General features: G+C 50.0%; 1 long non-coding RNA gene across 1 annotated transcript; it reads left to right on the top strand.

The window, feature by feature from the left end:
- The first annotated feature begins 10439 nt into the window (after window positions 1-10439).
- LOC147580775 (uncharacterized) lies at window positions 10440-11818 on the top strand. Its single transcript, XR_015250776.1, has 2 exons — window positions 10440-10851; window positions 11373-11818. It is a non-coding gene; the product is annotated as an uncharacterized LOC147580775 (long non-coding RNA).
- The last annotated feature ends 2238 nt before the right edge of the window (window positions 11819-14056 follow it).

The following is a 14056-nucleotide window of genomic DNA, read 5'->3' as shown; positions in this document are numbered from 1 at the left end:
GAGGTACTAGCTATTATGGATAAGAAACAGCACATAATAATAATAATAACAACAACAACAACTATAGCAGCAACAAAAGTACCAAGGCACCTGCCTGGCTAAGTCAGTAGAGCATGAGACTCTTGATCTCTGGGTTGTATGTTCGATCCTCATGTTGGGTGCAGAGGTTACTTTAAAATTGAATCTTTAGGGGCGCCTGGGTGGCTCAGTCGGTTAAGCATCCGACTTCGGCTCAAGTCAGTGAGTTCGAGCCCCACGTCAGGCTCTGTGCTGACAGCTCAGAGAGTGGAGCCTGTTTCGGATTCTGTATCTCCCTCTGTCTCTCTGACCCTCCCGCATTCATGCTCTGTCTCTCTCTGTCTCAAAAATAAATAAACGTTAAAAAAATTAAAAAAAAGAAAGTGTGATCTTTAAAAAATTAAAATTAAAATAAATAAAATCTTTAAATTAAATTTGATTTGATTTGATTAATTAAAATAATAAAGTACCATATATTCATGTAGCATTTTACGTTTACAGAGCAATTTCATAAGGATCAACTTTTATCTTTTTTTAATGTGTATTTATTTTTGAGAGAGAGAGAGTGAAAGAGACAGAATCCAAAGCAGGCTCCAGGCTCCGAGCTGTCAGCACAGAGTCCGATGTGGGGCTGGAACTCATGAACCATGAGATCACGACCTGAGCTGAAGTCGGATGCTCAACCCACGGAGCCCCCCAGGTGCCCCGGATCAAATTTTATCTTCACCACACTGTGTACACAACATAGACTAGACCGACATTCATTGCCTTTTATGGACAAGAAAGCTGATGGCAAATGACTGAAAGTCTTGTGGGGGTGCACTCTCCATTCTAGTGTCCTGGATGGATTCCAGACTGCGAATCAGCAGTTACTCACTGGTGGCCTAAGACAGGTCACTTGGGCTCTTTCAGCTTCGTTCCCTCATTTTATTTTATTTTATTTTATTTTATTTTATTTTATTTTATTTTATGTACTGTTTATTTATACTTGAGAGAGACAGAGTGCATGCACAGGCCCGCAGGGAGGGGCAGTGAGACAGGGGGACAGAGAATCCGAAGAAGGCTCTTCGCCGAGAGCAGGGAGCCTGAGGGGGGCTCAGACTCACAAACCGGGAGATCGCAACCTGAGCTGAAGTCAGATGCTTAACCAACTGAGCCACCCAGGCTCCCTGGTTCCCTCATTTAAAAAATAAAGACACTGGAGTGCCTGGGTGGCCCCATCGGTTAAGCATCTGACTCTTGATTTCCGCTCAGGTGATGATCCCAGGGTCGTGGGATAGAGCTTTGAGTCAGGCTCTGTGCTGAGTATAGAGCCTACTTAAGATTCTCTCTCTCTCCCTCTACCCCTCCCCACCGCTCGCTCGCTCTCTCCAATAAAAAAAATAGGGGTGCCTGGGTGGCTCAGTCAGATAAGCATCTGACTCTGGCTCAGGTCATGATCTCAGGGTTCCTGAGTTCAATCCTTGCGTCGGCCTCTGTGCTGACAACTCAGAGCCTGGCACCTGCTTCGGATTCTGTGTCTCCCTCTCTCTCTGCCCCTCCCCTGCTCACACTCTGCCTCCCTCTGTCTCAAAAATAAGTAAACATTAAAAAAATAATAATAAAATAAAATAATACCAACAATAGCATCTATCTAAAAAAGTTGTTGAGAGTTTGAATGAGGTAAACCTATAAGGCACTGAGCGACTGGCAAAAGATACAAGTTAAAAAAATGATAGTTATTAGTATTAGTATTCATATTTGGAAGACATGAAATATTAAGCAATGTATGCAAAGCTAAAATGACTTGATTTCAGCAGCTCTCAAAGGAAACAGGAAAATATTCAAATAGTCCTAGATATTTACAAAAAATAAACCTGTTTTTCTCCTTCAGAAGAAATAAAGCCTTAAGACAAAATGACCCCATTAAAGAAATATAAAACATCTTCCTTCAAAACATATTCTTTAAAATGTGGTACACACACACACATACACACACACACACACACACACACACACACACACACACACACGAGTATTAGTCAGCCTTAAAAAACAAGGAAATCTTGCCATTTGTGACAGTATGCATGAACCTGGAGGACATTATGCTAAGTGACATAAGCCAGACACAGAAAGACAAATATTGCATGAGTTCACTCATATGTGGAATCTAAAATAGTTGAACTTAACAGAAGCAGAGAATACAATGGTTGTTGCCAGGGGCTGGGGGTAGAGGGAAATGATGAGATGTTAGTTACAGGGTACAAAGTTTCAGTTACAAAAGATGAACGAACCTAATGTACAGCATGGTGATCACAGTTAATAATACTTTTTATATACTTGAAATTTGCTGAGAGGGTAGATCTTGAATATTGTCACACACACACAAAGTGAGGTCATGGGTATGTTAGTTTGAGTGTGGTGGTCATTTCACAATTTGTGTGTATATCAAAATACCAAGTTGTATTCTTATTTGTCAATTTTTTTTTTTAATCGAGAGAAAGATAGAGAGGGAGTGGGGGAGGGGCAGAGGGAGAAAGTCAGGGAGGGTAGAGACAATCTTAAGCAGGCTCCACCATCAGCTCAGAGCTGGCAAGAGGCTCGATCCCACAACCCTGGGACCATGACCTGAGCCAAAATCAAGAGTCGGCCACTCAACCAACTAAGCCCCCAGGCATCCCCGTATTTGTCAATTCTTTATCGATAAAGCTGGAAGAAAACAAAAACATATGCTTTCTATAATGACTTTCACCTGCAGACCTCAAATGTCTTCTCCTGAACTCCAGGTAGTAAAGAGGGATCTGGAAGGTGGGAATTAAAGCATTTTCCCAAAGTTAGATAAGGAGCCATTTGCCTAGCCTTGTAAAGCAATACATCTACCGAAACAGCCAAAGCAAACTGTAAACTTCATGAGGGAAGGGATTTTTGCCTGTTTTGGTGGCTGCAGTATCCCCAGTGGCAAGAACTATCCCTGTATATAGGAAGCCATTAAAAAGAAATATTTGTTGAATATTGCAAACATTGACTGCTCGAGCACCTTGGTCCATCTTCAGATGTTATCAAGTGGATCATCCATTGACTTACTTAACTTTCTGTTACGGGTCCATTTAATCATTTCCTTATTCGGCACACACCTATTCACCACCTTCTGCGTGCCGAATGCGGCGCTGGATGCTGAGGATAGAGATACCAGAATCAGATCTCCCCCTCTGGGAGCTTACAGTCCCATGGCAGAGAGGAAGGAAGGAGCAATGGCGTCCTGCAGGTCGTAGAAGACAATGAACTTGCCACCTGTCCTCCTCTCCAGGCGTTTCCTTTGAGCTCCTCTTGTGCGTGAATGTTGAGTACGTTCGTGTCAATAACAGGCATTCTGTTGCCAAAGAAAAGAAACAGAAGGGCATTTCGTGTCTCCGCTCACTCCCATCCAGCAGCTCCCACACCCCTACATTTTTGGTTGTGGCGCTGCAGCGGTTACATAGTAGCTGATCCTGTCCCGTGAGACGCCAGCGTCCGACCCAGGTCGGATGCAATGGTGCATCGCCGGACTAGGGCTCCAACCACATTAGCCATAGGCCGCATTGTTGCTGCCGCTGCTGTTATTTTAATTATGATTGTACGTTAACTACCACCTTCCTTCCTCTGCCTTCCTTCAGCGGCAATGATGTATGTTACTTTTTGGTAACTGGATTTCATTAACATTTATGAACTCTCATAAAGTAGTAGAAAAAGCAATTTGTGTGGAAGAATTTTCCACCTCATTAAACAGTGTTCTTTTGGGGGTCAAGCTGATATTTTTTTGTTGTTGTTGGATTTTTTTTTTTTTTTTATAGGTCCTTTGTCCTTCCCTGAGCCCTGGGGGATGAAAGGAAAACCGTCCACAGTCGGCGGGGCTCATGAGCCCTATAGAGGGCGCTAGACCGAGCGCGGGCTTCCCGCTCGCTTCCGCCTGGCGTTACCCACCGGCTTCTCAGACTTCACCCGCCCCACGTACCCGCTCTGGGTCCCTACGCCCTTCTGCCTCCTGGGCCACGTCTGACTCCTTTCCCGCCTGCGGATGAGGTCGCCTGGCTGAGGGCGGGGTGGGGTGGAGGGTGGCAGGGGGTGGTCCGCCGGCCTGAATGCAACTCATACCTGGGGCCTAAAAGGGTGCCCCCGGGCTTTGTCCCTGGCCGACTGTGCAAGGCATTCCCACGCCCGGCGAGGACTGTCCCCAGCTCGGCTCTCGCCCTAGGACACCACCCTCGGCAAAGGCGCACTGGCGCCCCCCACCCAAGCCCCCTTGCCTGGGAGGCAGGCTCCAGCCCCGGAAGAAAGGCCTGGGGGGGGGGGGGGGAAGTGGGAGGAGAGATCCGAATAGAGTCTTTTAAAAGCCCTTCCCCACATTTCAAGCTTAGCTGCATCGTCCAGCCACGGCCTCCAGGCCCGAAAAGACTGTGTTTCTTTTCACGCCCGGAATGCGAGCAGAGCCGGCCTCGGTGGGCAGCGGGCGGCCGGGAGTCGGTCCGGCTGCGGGCGACGCCTGCACTCGCCAGCCCCCTGCCCCCCAATCCCGCATCCACCCTCCGGGCCTGGGCCCCGGGACCCACCAGAGGACGTGCCGGAGCCACCGAAGAAGGCATGGGAGAGCGATGCCGGAAAGAAGAACCTCCCCGACGGCTGATCCAAGGGAACTGGGGGGTATGGCAGCGATTGTAGATGGGCTTTGGTGAGGGACACACTCTGTCCCAGCAACCTGCCTCTGGGTGCCGGGGAAGAGGTGAAAAGGGCATGGTGGCCCTAACACTTGGGGGAATAAAGCGGGAACCCGAAGACGCCGAGGCCTGAGGGCGCTGTAAAGTAACCAAGGAGCCAGGTGACAGGTGCTGGGGGAAACTAACATGTAAGAACGACCTTTCTCTCTTCTAAGCGTAAAAATGTAAAACAGTGGTTCAAACTCCGCAATCTGTGTGCCCACCTAGGTTAAAAAACAAAAAACAAGACTCAGCTCTCCAAGCAACCGCTGATTTGGTGCTTGTGACATGGTTTTCTGCCAGACGGCTCCCAAACCAGATCTTATGACCTCTAAGACCTTTCAGCAGGTGACTGGGGCAGAGGCTGGAGCGCGTCTGCTGTTCAGCCTCCGGACAGATTCTCCGCATCAGCCAGTGTGGACGCGGGTCCCGGGGCTTTTCCGATTTGCTGAGTCAGCCGCCGGCGCCGCGGGCTTTGCTGTTTCAAACCCAGGCGACTGTGCTTCGCTGACTGATGTGTCGACTTGGTAGTGTAATTATTGTTTTGTTTTCTAATATGTAATTACTCTTTGTCGTCGCTATTATGAATCCGCCGAGCCTGACTTGAACAGCAAAATGGATTCAAGTTTGGGGTTAGGACTCGATGCGTGGGAAATACTGACTGCTCCCCACGCTGAGGGCCCTGGGCCCACGCATCTATCTCTCGCCGCCCCCACCAGCCCAGCAAGAAAAGAGCGCGCCTGGGGTTCCCTGGCTGACAAGAGGCCGTTAAACCTGAGCCCCACACCGCTGTGGATCCACTCTCTGAGAGCAGGAATCGCTGAGGCTCTTTTTTCTCATATGCATATTTATAAAGAGGGACGACGATGGAGGGAGGGAGGGAGAAAAGGAAGATTCAGAAACAGACGGGCTAGAGAGTTGAGGACAGGGTAAAAGAGAGACATTGATTTGGAGAGAGTTCAGAGACAAAGAACGAAGAGACAAGGAGGGGAGCTTGCTTATTTTCAGGTGTTCCCGTCCTACATTTAAAATGAGATATTGGAAAGTTCCCACCATTTCCCATTTGTTTTACCACGCCCTGCATTATGAAACACCCCCAACCCCCCCCCCCCCCCCCCGCGCGCACACACACACACACACACACACACACAAAGTGGCTGCTGGGTTCCAACACTACTCCCGCAACCGTGCCTCCGGCTCTGAGCCAGGCCTGCCTGGTCGGGTCTCCCCACCCGACGGGGCGACTTTCAGGAGGCCCTGAAAGTGCCAGAACAAAGAACCGACGCCGCAAGCGCCTCCAGTGCCGAAGGAGCCCCGTGGGCCCCGGCCTCAGAGTCGGACCTCTAGGCTGAGCCGGGTTGAAAAGGCCCCCAAGCACTTGGCGGGCGGAAGTTCACGGCTGGGCTGGGCACCGCGGGACCGCCCCACCGCGGCGCCGCCCGGGCCCTGCCCGCCGCCCTCTGCGGCCTGCAGGGCTCGCAGAGCGGAGCGGGCAGCTTTGCAGAGCCGCTCGCAGGCCCGGGAAGTGAGGTCCCCGGCCCAGGAAAGCGATCCATTTTCTCTAACCATTTGCCCGAAAGCTGTCAGGTTAGCGCTGCCTCCTCGGCCACCCAGAGAAGAATGTGTTAAAAATTGCACGGGAGGCCTTCCCCAGACCCAAATATACCACACCAGGGTACTTGCGGCCCCAACCGCCGGTCCCTAACCTCGGCCACCTTTTCCCGTTGAAATATGCACATCGCTCTTCAATAATTTAGACACCTGGGAGACTGGACAAGTATAATTTTTTTCCCAAACACACGAGCATCCGGGTTGCCATCAATCATGCTTTTGTTTTATGTGAGATGGGCTTTGTGTGTTTAGCTGCCCGGCTTCATCCTATTTGCATGCGGCTATTTAATGGGCATTTATTTTAGCTTTGAAGATCTGCTTAAAAATCTAAACCCAGAAAAGAGGTGGGGGTGGGGCGCCCCCTTCCCCGACCCCCCCGCTTGTGGTTCGGGTGAATTTGCCTCTGGGGCCCCTTCCTTTCTGGAGACGGGTCCTGCGGGTCTCGATTACAGATGAATTTTGATTCCGAGGTGGGACACGTAATGAAACGGAAAAGATGCGTTCTTTCCCCCTATATGTCAGTGTTTCTTTCTAGCAAACAATGCTCCAGTCAGTATTTGTGTATGAGACAAGTAATTGTGCTCCAAATGCTTAAATAAATCATTGATGGGTGAAATTACACATGCTCACTTAAAGTGTAATGTGATTAAGAGATTATGAGATTGAAGCTAATATCTTGTCTCCCAGCTCCTGGCCCCCAATCTTGACACCAGAAATTTATCAACTACAACTGTCCTGAAATTTACAGATACAATAGGTTTCTATTGACAGCGGATCAAAAACAACCTCTAAAGATAAATAAATAAGTAAAAATATGTATGCGCGTATCTGTATCATACAGGTCGTGGTTTTATTGTGAAAGGACATTAGAAGGGAAGAGGAAAAGACAAGCGATGAGAGCGAGAGGGTGTTCGCCTGTTTTATCTCTCATTTTTAAAAAGTAAATGGCCGTGGGGGGGGGGGGAGGGGAGGGGAGGGAGGGGGACCGTGGCGGGCTCTACGTCTGCGAGCTGATTACTCCCCGTCTGAAAGCGGCTCCATTTCCCGCACGGTGGGTAAGTCCTTTATCGGGGGAAGCCCCGGCCTCGCCCGCAGCCATCCTTCGCCTCGAGGCGCGCGCTGGGCCGGGGCGCGGGAGCCGCTCGGCGACTCCGTAATGACCCGGGTTCGCCGCAGCTGCGCCCTGACCCTTTGTGATGGCGCAGATAGCGCTCGGATGAAATTATGTCCTTCTCCGGGTGTGAAATTACCATGTTTATTAATTGAGCCAGACATTAGCTTTACCTTTTCTTTTTAAGCCGTGAAAATTTGTGATTCAGGGCAAATGATTCTCTGGCAGACGCTGCGCTCCGCACCCTACCCCTCCCGGCCGGCGCCTCCCCTCCCCTCCCTCCCTCCCCTCCCCGCCCCTCCCGGCGCGCCCCTTCCCCCCTCGTCCCGGGCAGCTCTGGACAGCTTGCTGGCTTTCCAAGCTGGAGAGCCCGGGGAGAAAAAGCAAGCGGGCCTGAGTGTGAGAGCGCGCGTGTGCGTCAGTGCGCACGCGGGTTTTTTTTTTTTTTCCTCCTCGGGAAGTGTTCTCAAACAATAATAATAACCCCCCGACTCGGAGTTACAGCATTTCCCCCAGAATTCTTGATCAGTGAAACCCAAATCGTTTTCGAGACAAAGAAGCATCGATCAGCGACAAAGACAGATTTAACGTATTAAATCTTTATTAAAGTGAAGTCATTCTTATTGAAATGATGTATTGGGTGTTCAAAAAGATTGGATTTTTTTTTTTTTTTTTTTTTTGCATTGCTAAAGATGGAGTTGGTGGCGGAGGGCAAGCGTTGTGTCTTTTGCCCTTATTGTTCTGGGCTGGGGTAGGGTTACCGGGGCTCTGCCCAAGGTCCCGCGCCCCGGAGAACACTGCCTTGGACTAGGAGAAAGGCTGATCCCTTTCCTTGTGCCTGCCCCTACTTTGATTTCCCGCAGAACAAGTGCTCCCAGTCCCCTCAAACTTCCTGCGTTTGTCGCCACATTTAGGGGAAACTGAGGTACGGCGAGCATGGATGGTTGTCTGAAGTTCGAGAAGTTAGCGACTCCGGCGGGGGTGTGTGGGGGAGTGGGGCTAGACTTTCTCCTCTAGGGTGTTCCTAGGTTTGGGGGAACAAGCCCAAGTTCTCCTGAGAGCCGCAAGAAGGTCCCTGCGACCCAAGTCCGAAGGGTCAGGAGAGCTTGTGTTCTCGGACCAGAGCGTTCTCGGGGAGGGGGGGGGGGGGGGGGGGGTCTCCACATCCTTCCTTCCTCTAGGCCAGGACTGGAGGCAGGAGCTGACCTCTTTCCCCTCTTGAGATAGACCTTCAATTCAACTGGCCCTCCGGACCTCTTGCCCAGCCAAAGGCAGGGAAACCAGGACCAGAAGGAGTTCAGAGAGGGGCCCTCTCACCCCCGCCCCCCCCAAGGGACAGCTGCCCCAAATTTTCCGTCTTGCCTGTTAAAGGGCTCAAATTCTTAGCTCCCTAGAAGAGTTGGAAGGGGCGGGGTATCTAAAACTGTAGGCTGCTTCTCAGAAGGGCAGCCACAATTTTAACAAGATGTATTTGTGTCTCCACCTCAGACACACAGACATCCACCCCACTGCAAACGAACTGTTGGAATCAATTTCCTTGGAATACTCCACTTTTTTTTTTTCTATCATATTTCAGCAATGGCATGAATGCTATAGTCAGTTGATTCAATTTAGTATTTGCATAAGGAGGAGAAGAAGGTGCCTTTGCAGACTTCAATGAATAGGTCTCTTGTTTGTTGTATGTGTTGTCGGATTGGACTTTTAAATACAGGTAGGGGAGGAGGGCAGTGGGAGGCCACATCCAGGACTGTGTTGCTGCCCATGAGTCAGAAGCAGAGAAGTCACTGCTGGGATGGTAACAGACTATTGTTCCTTGCCTCTCCACATGTCCTCACTCCTCGGGCGCGTCCACCCATTGGAATCCCCTACTTTCGGGTATTTGCGAATTGGAGCTTTCGTGGCCCGTTCCAGGCAGTCCTGCTTTCAAAGACATATCACTTTGGCAAACTGAAGTAGTTCAGTAGCAAAGAGAGATGGCAAGAAGAGAGTTTTATATACTCTGCACAGAGGAAAGGAGCAAACAGATTTTCAGGACAGTCTTCAGAAATAGAGCCAGTTTTAATAGGATCCCAACCCGTGCACTAATTAAATATTTCACAGCTTCCAAATTTAATGTGTTAACATTGGGATTTTCTTACCCCACCAAGTCATACAAATTGGCCTTCTGTAACACCATCCCCCACCCCAAGGATCCCCTCCCATACCCACCCACACACATACACACTCCCTGCCACAAAAGTCCTACCCACCCGTTTTCTGAATGGCATTACAAAGAATTTTGTTAAAGAAAAGTCAGACTAATTGTTGCCAGAAGACCCGTCTCTTAGAGAAGTCTGGTTTTCATAAGCCAGATTCTGTAAGGGTTGTGGTTAAATCTAAGCCTAGTAGAAGGTTCTTAAGGTTTTCTCAGCAAAAGAGGGAAATACAAAGAAACACTAAGTTCAGCCAAAATGCTCAGTGGGGAGAGAGCATGAAGAAGATGGGGTGGGAGGGAAATTCAAGAGGATTCCCTGAACTTTTGTTTCTTTCTAGATTCCTCTCCTTGGAAGAGCTTTCTCCAAACTAATACCCACTGAGACCGTTTTCCCAAGTAGCTCTAGCATTGCATGGCCACCGACCAGTGACTTGATTCTCTTGATGTGGCTGGGAGTTATACTAGAGAGGACAGCAAGGGACTTTCCAGCTCCAAGATTCTCTGAAGCACCCCCCTGCTCTCTCGGCTCCAGGCTTGTTCTGGGGAGCCAAAGGTTCCTTCGGCAACATGCAGGTAAGCCACGTTGCTGTAGGGGCCAGGCCGGTGCAGACATCCGTGCCAGCCCTCCCCCTGGCTTCCCAGCAAGCTGCTGCTCAACCTTGTAACAGAGTTAGACGGCGGTGCAGGCGGGGGTTGGGGAGAATATCTCTTTGAGTGTTTGACAAAGAAAAACCATAGAGACTTTTAAATACTGAGAACAAACTGAGGGTTGATGGGGGTGGGAGGGAGGGGAAAGTGGGTGATGGGCGTTGAGGAGGGCACCTGTTGGGATGAGCACTGGCTGTTGTATGGAAACCAATGTGACAATAAATGTCATGTAAAAAAAAAAGAAAGAAAAAGAAGAAGAAAACCCTCTTTAAGACTGGTCTATCAACAGGCTGATTGAATTTTAGATTTTCCTCCTCCAAACTTTCCTCTATTCTGTTCCTGAAGCTTTTATAGGCACAGTCCCAGGGATGGTTAGAAGGCCCCTGGAGTTCACCATCAGAATGGCCTTCCCCACTGCCACCTCGTTTCAGCCAACCCTGGAAGCTGGAGCCACCACTTTATGTCTCATGATGCAAGAGAGGAAACCCACTCAATTCCCAGCCTCCAAACTGCATGGGGGATTCCCAAGACCCTTTTGGCTTGCAGAAATATCCTCCAAGGTAGGACTCATCACTCCCATGTTCCCTGATATTCCAAAAAACAGTTCCCTTCCTTGAACTTGGGTCCTTCTGTTCAACTGGCTGTTGAGAGTGTGCGTGTGAGAAATCGAATATGCAACAATAATGCTTGCTGAGCACCATGAGAGGGTTCTCCCAGTCCTTGACATCCTGGTCTGTAGTATTTAACTTCTTTCTCCTCCCCAAGATTCCTTCTGAATTCCCTTCCCATCCTCCAATCTTACTGCAGGGGTGACAAGAGGGTCCGAGAAGGTCTTGATGTTACTGTATTCCTTTGTTGTATAATTACAAAAAGATCATAACAGAAGCAAATGAATAAGAACTTAAAAATGCCTTATTGTCTCTCTCTCTCTACCCCCCCCCACCACCCCAATCCTCATGGTTTAGGTTCTGAAGGATTCTAACCATACTTTAGTGTTTGATATAACCATACAGAGTAATTTCTTGCACTCAAGATACAAAGCTACTTAGCTAAAAGATGTATTTCGCTTTCCACTTTCCAGGATGAGTAGAGCAGCCTTCTCCCCCAAATCCTATCACTTCCCTTCCCAACAGCCTGAACTTTTTAGGGGAGTTAAGGCAGGAACATTTCCAGTCACCTATTAAAACTGTGGTCGCGGAGGTCTGACAACGTAAACACCTGGACCTTGACATCAACAGCAAATCCGGCTCGTCCAGGAGACCTCAAGGGTTTCATTTGACTCCAGATGTGGATCAGGGCTAGTGGGACCAGCGTTGACGCGTCCCTATGAGTGGGAAGAACACATCCCTTTTCGAGCACTTCATAGCCTGGGCTTGTGCAGAGTAAAGGGAAAAACCAGAGAGCCCCATGGTGTATCATGCCCTGAAGCCCACTGCATTTGAAGACCATAAAATATGCAGCAAGCCCATTTGTGTTGCCTTTCTCCTCCTTGATCATCATGAAATAAATTGTTGCAAAAGGAAAATACCTAAGTCCCTGAAATCCCTCTCAATGTAGGGTGAGTGAGATTTGAAGAAAACTGTTCAATTACTCTGACGTTCTCATTTTAGAAACAAGCCACAAAGCTGTGTTCCTATAATAGAACTACAGTGTCTACTGTTGGTGTATATTTGCATAATAATTGCTACACAAAATCAAACCTCAAGCTTCGTCTTTTGCATTTGGCTTCATTCCCTCCCCCCCCACAGCATCAAAAATATTTTGTATCTCTGCTTCTAAGGTCTTCTCTAGAGTTCATCTTTCCACTCTGTCATTCTCTCTTTTTCTCCTAATCAATGAAAGCTTTTTCTCCTGAAGCTAGAAATCCAGTCGAACTATTAAATCCGGAGCGTGTAGGACTTCCGTTATTTACCAAGAGGGTATTATCATAAGGCAGAGATCTTCAGATTCAACTTTAGCTGTGCCTGTCACCGGCAACAAAAGAGATATGGGGTATGTACAAGGGAAGCAGCATCAGGGATCTTTTTTGTCGGAGTTTTTTGATAAAAGGACTACCCGTAATGTCCTTCAGACAGGGTCCTTCCCTGTTATCTGCCCATTTTTGCTGTGTTTTTCTCCCACTACACTGCCCCAGCACTCCACAGAGCCAGTCAATTTCTGTAATTCCAAAGGAAGAAAAAAAAAAAAAACAACTGAGATGAAACATGTTTTCTCTTTGAGGGTGACCTCTGACCCTTTCCTTTCCAATACACCTGACACCAGGGTTTTAGAATAAAACCCGTTTAGGTCTGGGATGCTGACGTTGTTTTCTCTCCGTCTGTCCGTCTCTCCCTCTCTCTTCGCCTCTCCCTCTCCTCTCCGTCTTCTCTGAGGCCGAACTCAATGAAAAGTTGTTGCAATAATCGCAGCTCCCTGCTCCGCCAGGGCCCAGGGAGAAGGGCGGAACACGCAGGGTGTTTGGTTAAATGCTCCCGTCGTTCGCAGGGGCTGGGACTTGATAAAAGGAGACAGTTTTCTGAAAAGATTTGATTGAAATGGCGTGTGCCAGGGCTGATGGGAGCCAGCGAGGGACAAAGCGCCGCGAATCCATGGACACTCGAGCAATTATGCCTCCACGCTGAAGGTGGATTAGCGCGCTGGAAAGAAGCATATGTTTGGCCCGGGGCGACACTTCCCCCCGGCTGAGCTTAGAGAATGAGAGCGCGGAGAGCTGCTGGACCCGGAATATCAACTATCTGCGAAGCCCCCCCCCCCCCCCCCAGCCCAGCCCAGCCAGTCTCCCCGCCCCCGCCCAGAAAAGTCAGAGCGCATTTTTACAAAGAGGGGAGGAGGAGGAGGAGGGAGGGAGGGGGGAAGGGATGCCCAGAAGTGCAAATGGGCCTGGGATTGGCGAGAAGCGCCACCCAAGGCTTTCATCTCGGGTCATCCTGATGGGAGATCCATGCTTGGGCGTTGAGATTCAGAGGGGGTCGGCTAAACGCTCCCCCAGTAGCCTTTCCTTCCCCACTGCTTAAGTAGTTCGGCCCAGGATGTTCGCCCAAACGGGTATTGGAAGGTCAACCAAAATTGTTGCAGTAAAACAAGATCTTCATGCCTTTTTAAAGATTCAAGTGGCTAATGGGCAGTGTCGCGGGAGGCGCTGAGCGGGCGACGCGGGTTCCTGGCCTCTGGGTGGGTCTAGGTGAAGGAAAGGCCCCGGGAGGGCGGTCAGAGAGTGAGGTTTTGGGCGAGATGCGTGGCGACTGAAAACAGCTCCGGGAGGCCTGGACGGAAAGAAAGGGGGGGGATGCCGGGGTCGAGTCCCACGCCGCTCGAGGTGCTTAGAGACCCGGGCCAGGGTTGCTAAAACCGCGCCGCCTCGGGAGTCGTGGAGCCAGAAAGTTTCCCAGATCCTGCCTCCAACCATTAATTAAAGCACCGCTCCTGCGGAAAAGGCCCTTAAAACTCTGACCTGAGCCTCCCGGCTCTCGCTCACTGCACCGGCGAGCGCGCGAAGGGAGGCGGGGGGCGCACGCAAGTCCCAAACCTCTCTCTCAGGGTTCGACTGCAGCTTAATTGGGTCTCACCCGGTCGCGAGCGCCGGTGGCCGCCGCCCAGGCCGCCCGCGCCCCTTGCCGGGGCTGTCGTCTTGGCCCCCTACGGTCCCCACCCTCCCTAACAGTCCCCACCCCCGCCTCCATCCAACCCGGAGCTGGGCTCGAACCTTCAGTCCTCTTTTCCACCGTCACCGCCCCCGCCTCCCACCTCCAAGGCCAGACCTTCAAC

The sequence above is a fragment of the Puma concolor genome, chromosome B2 (genome assembly GCF_028749965.1).
Source record: "Puma concolor isolate L17-30 chromosome B2, mPumCon1.1.hap2, whole genome shotgun sequence".
Classification (NCBI taxonomy): Eukaryota; Metazoa; Chordata; class Mammalia; order Carnivora; family Felidae; genus Puma; species Puma concolor.
The sequence above is the reverse complement of the archived record's forward strand: the minus strand, read 5'-3'. Positions and strand labels throughout refer to the sequence as shown.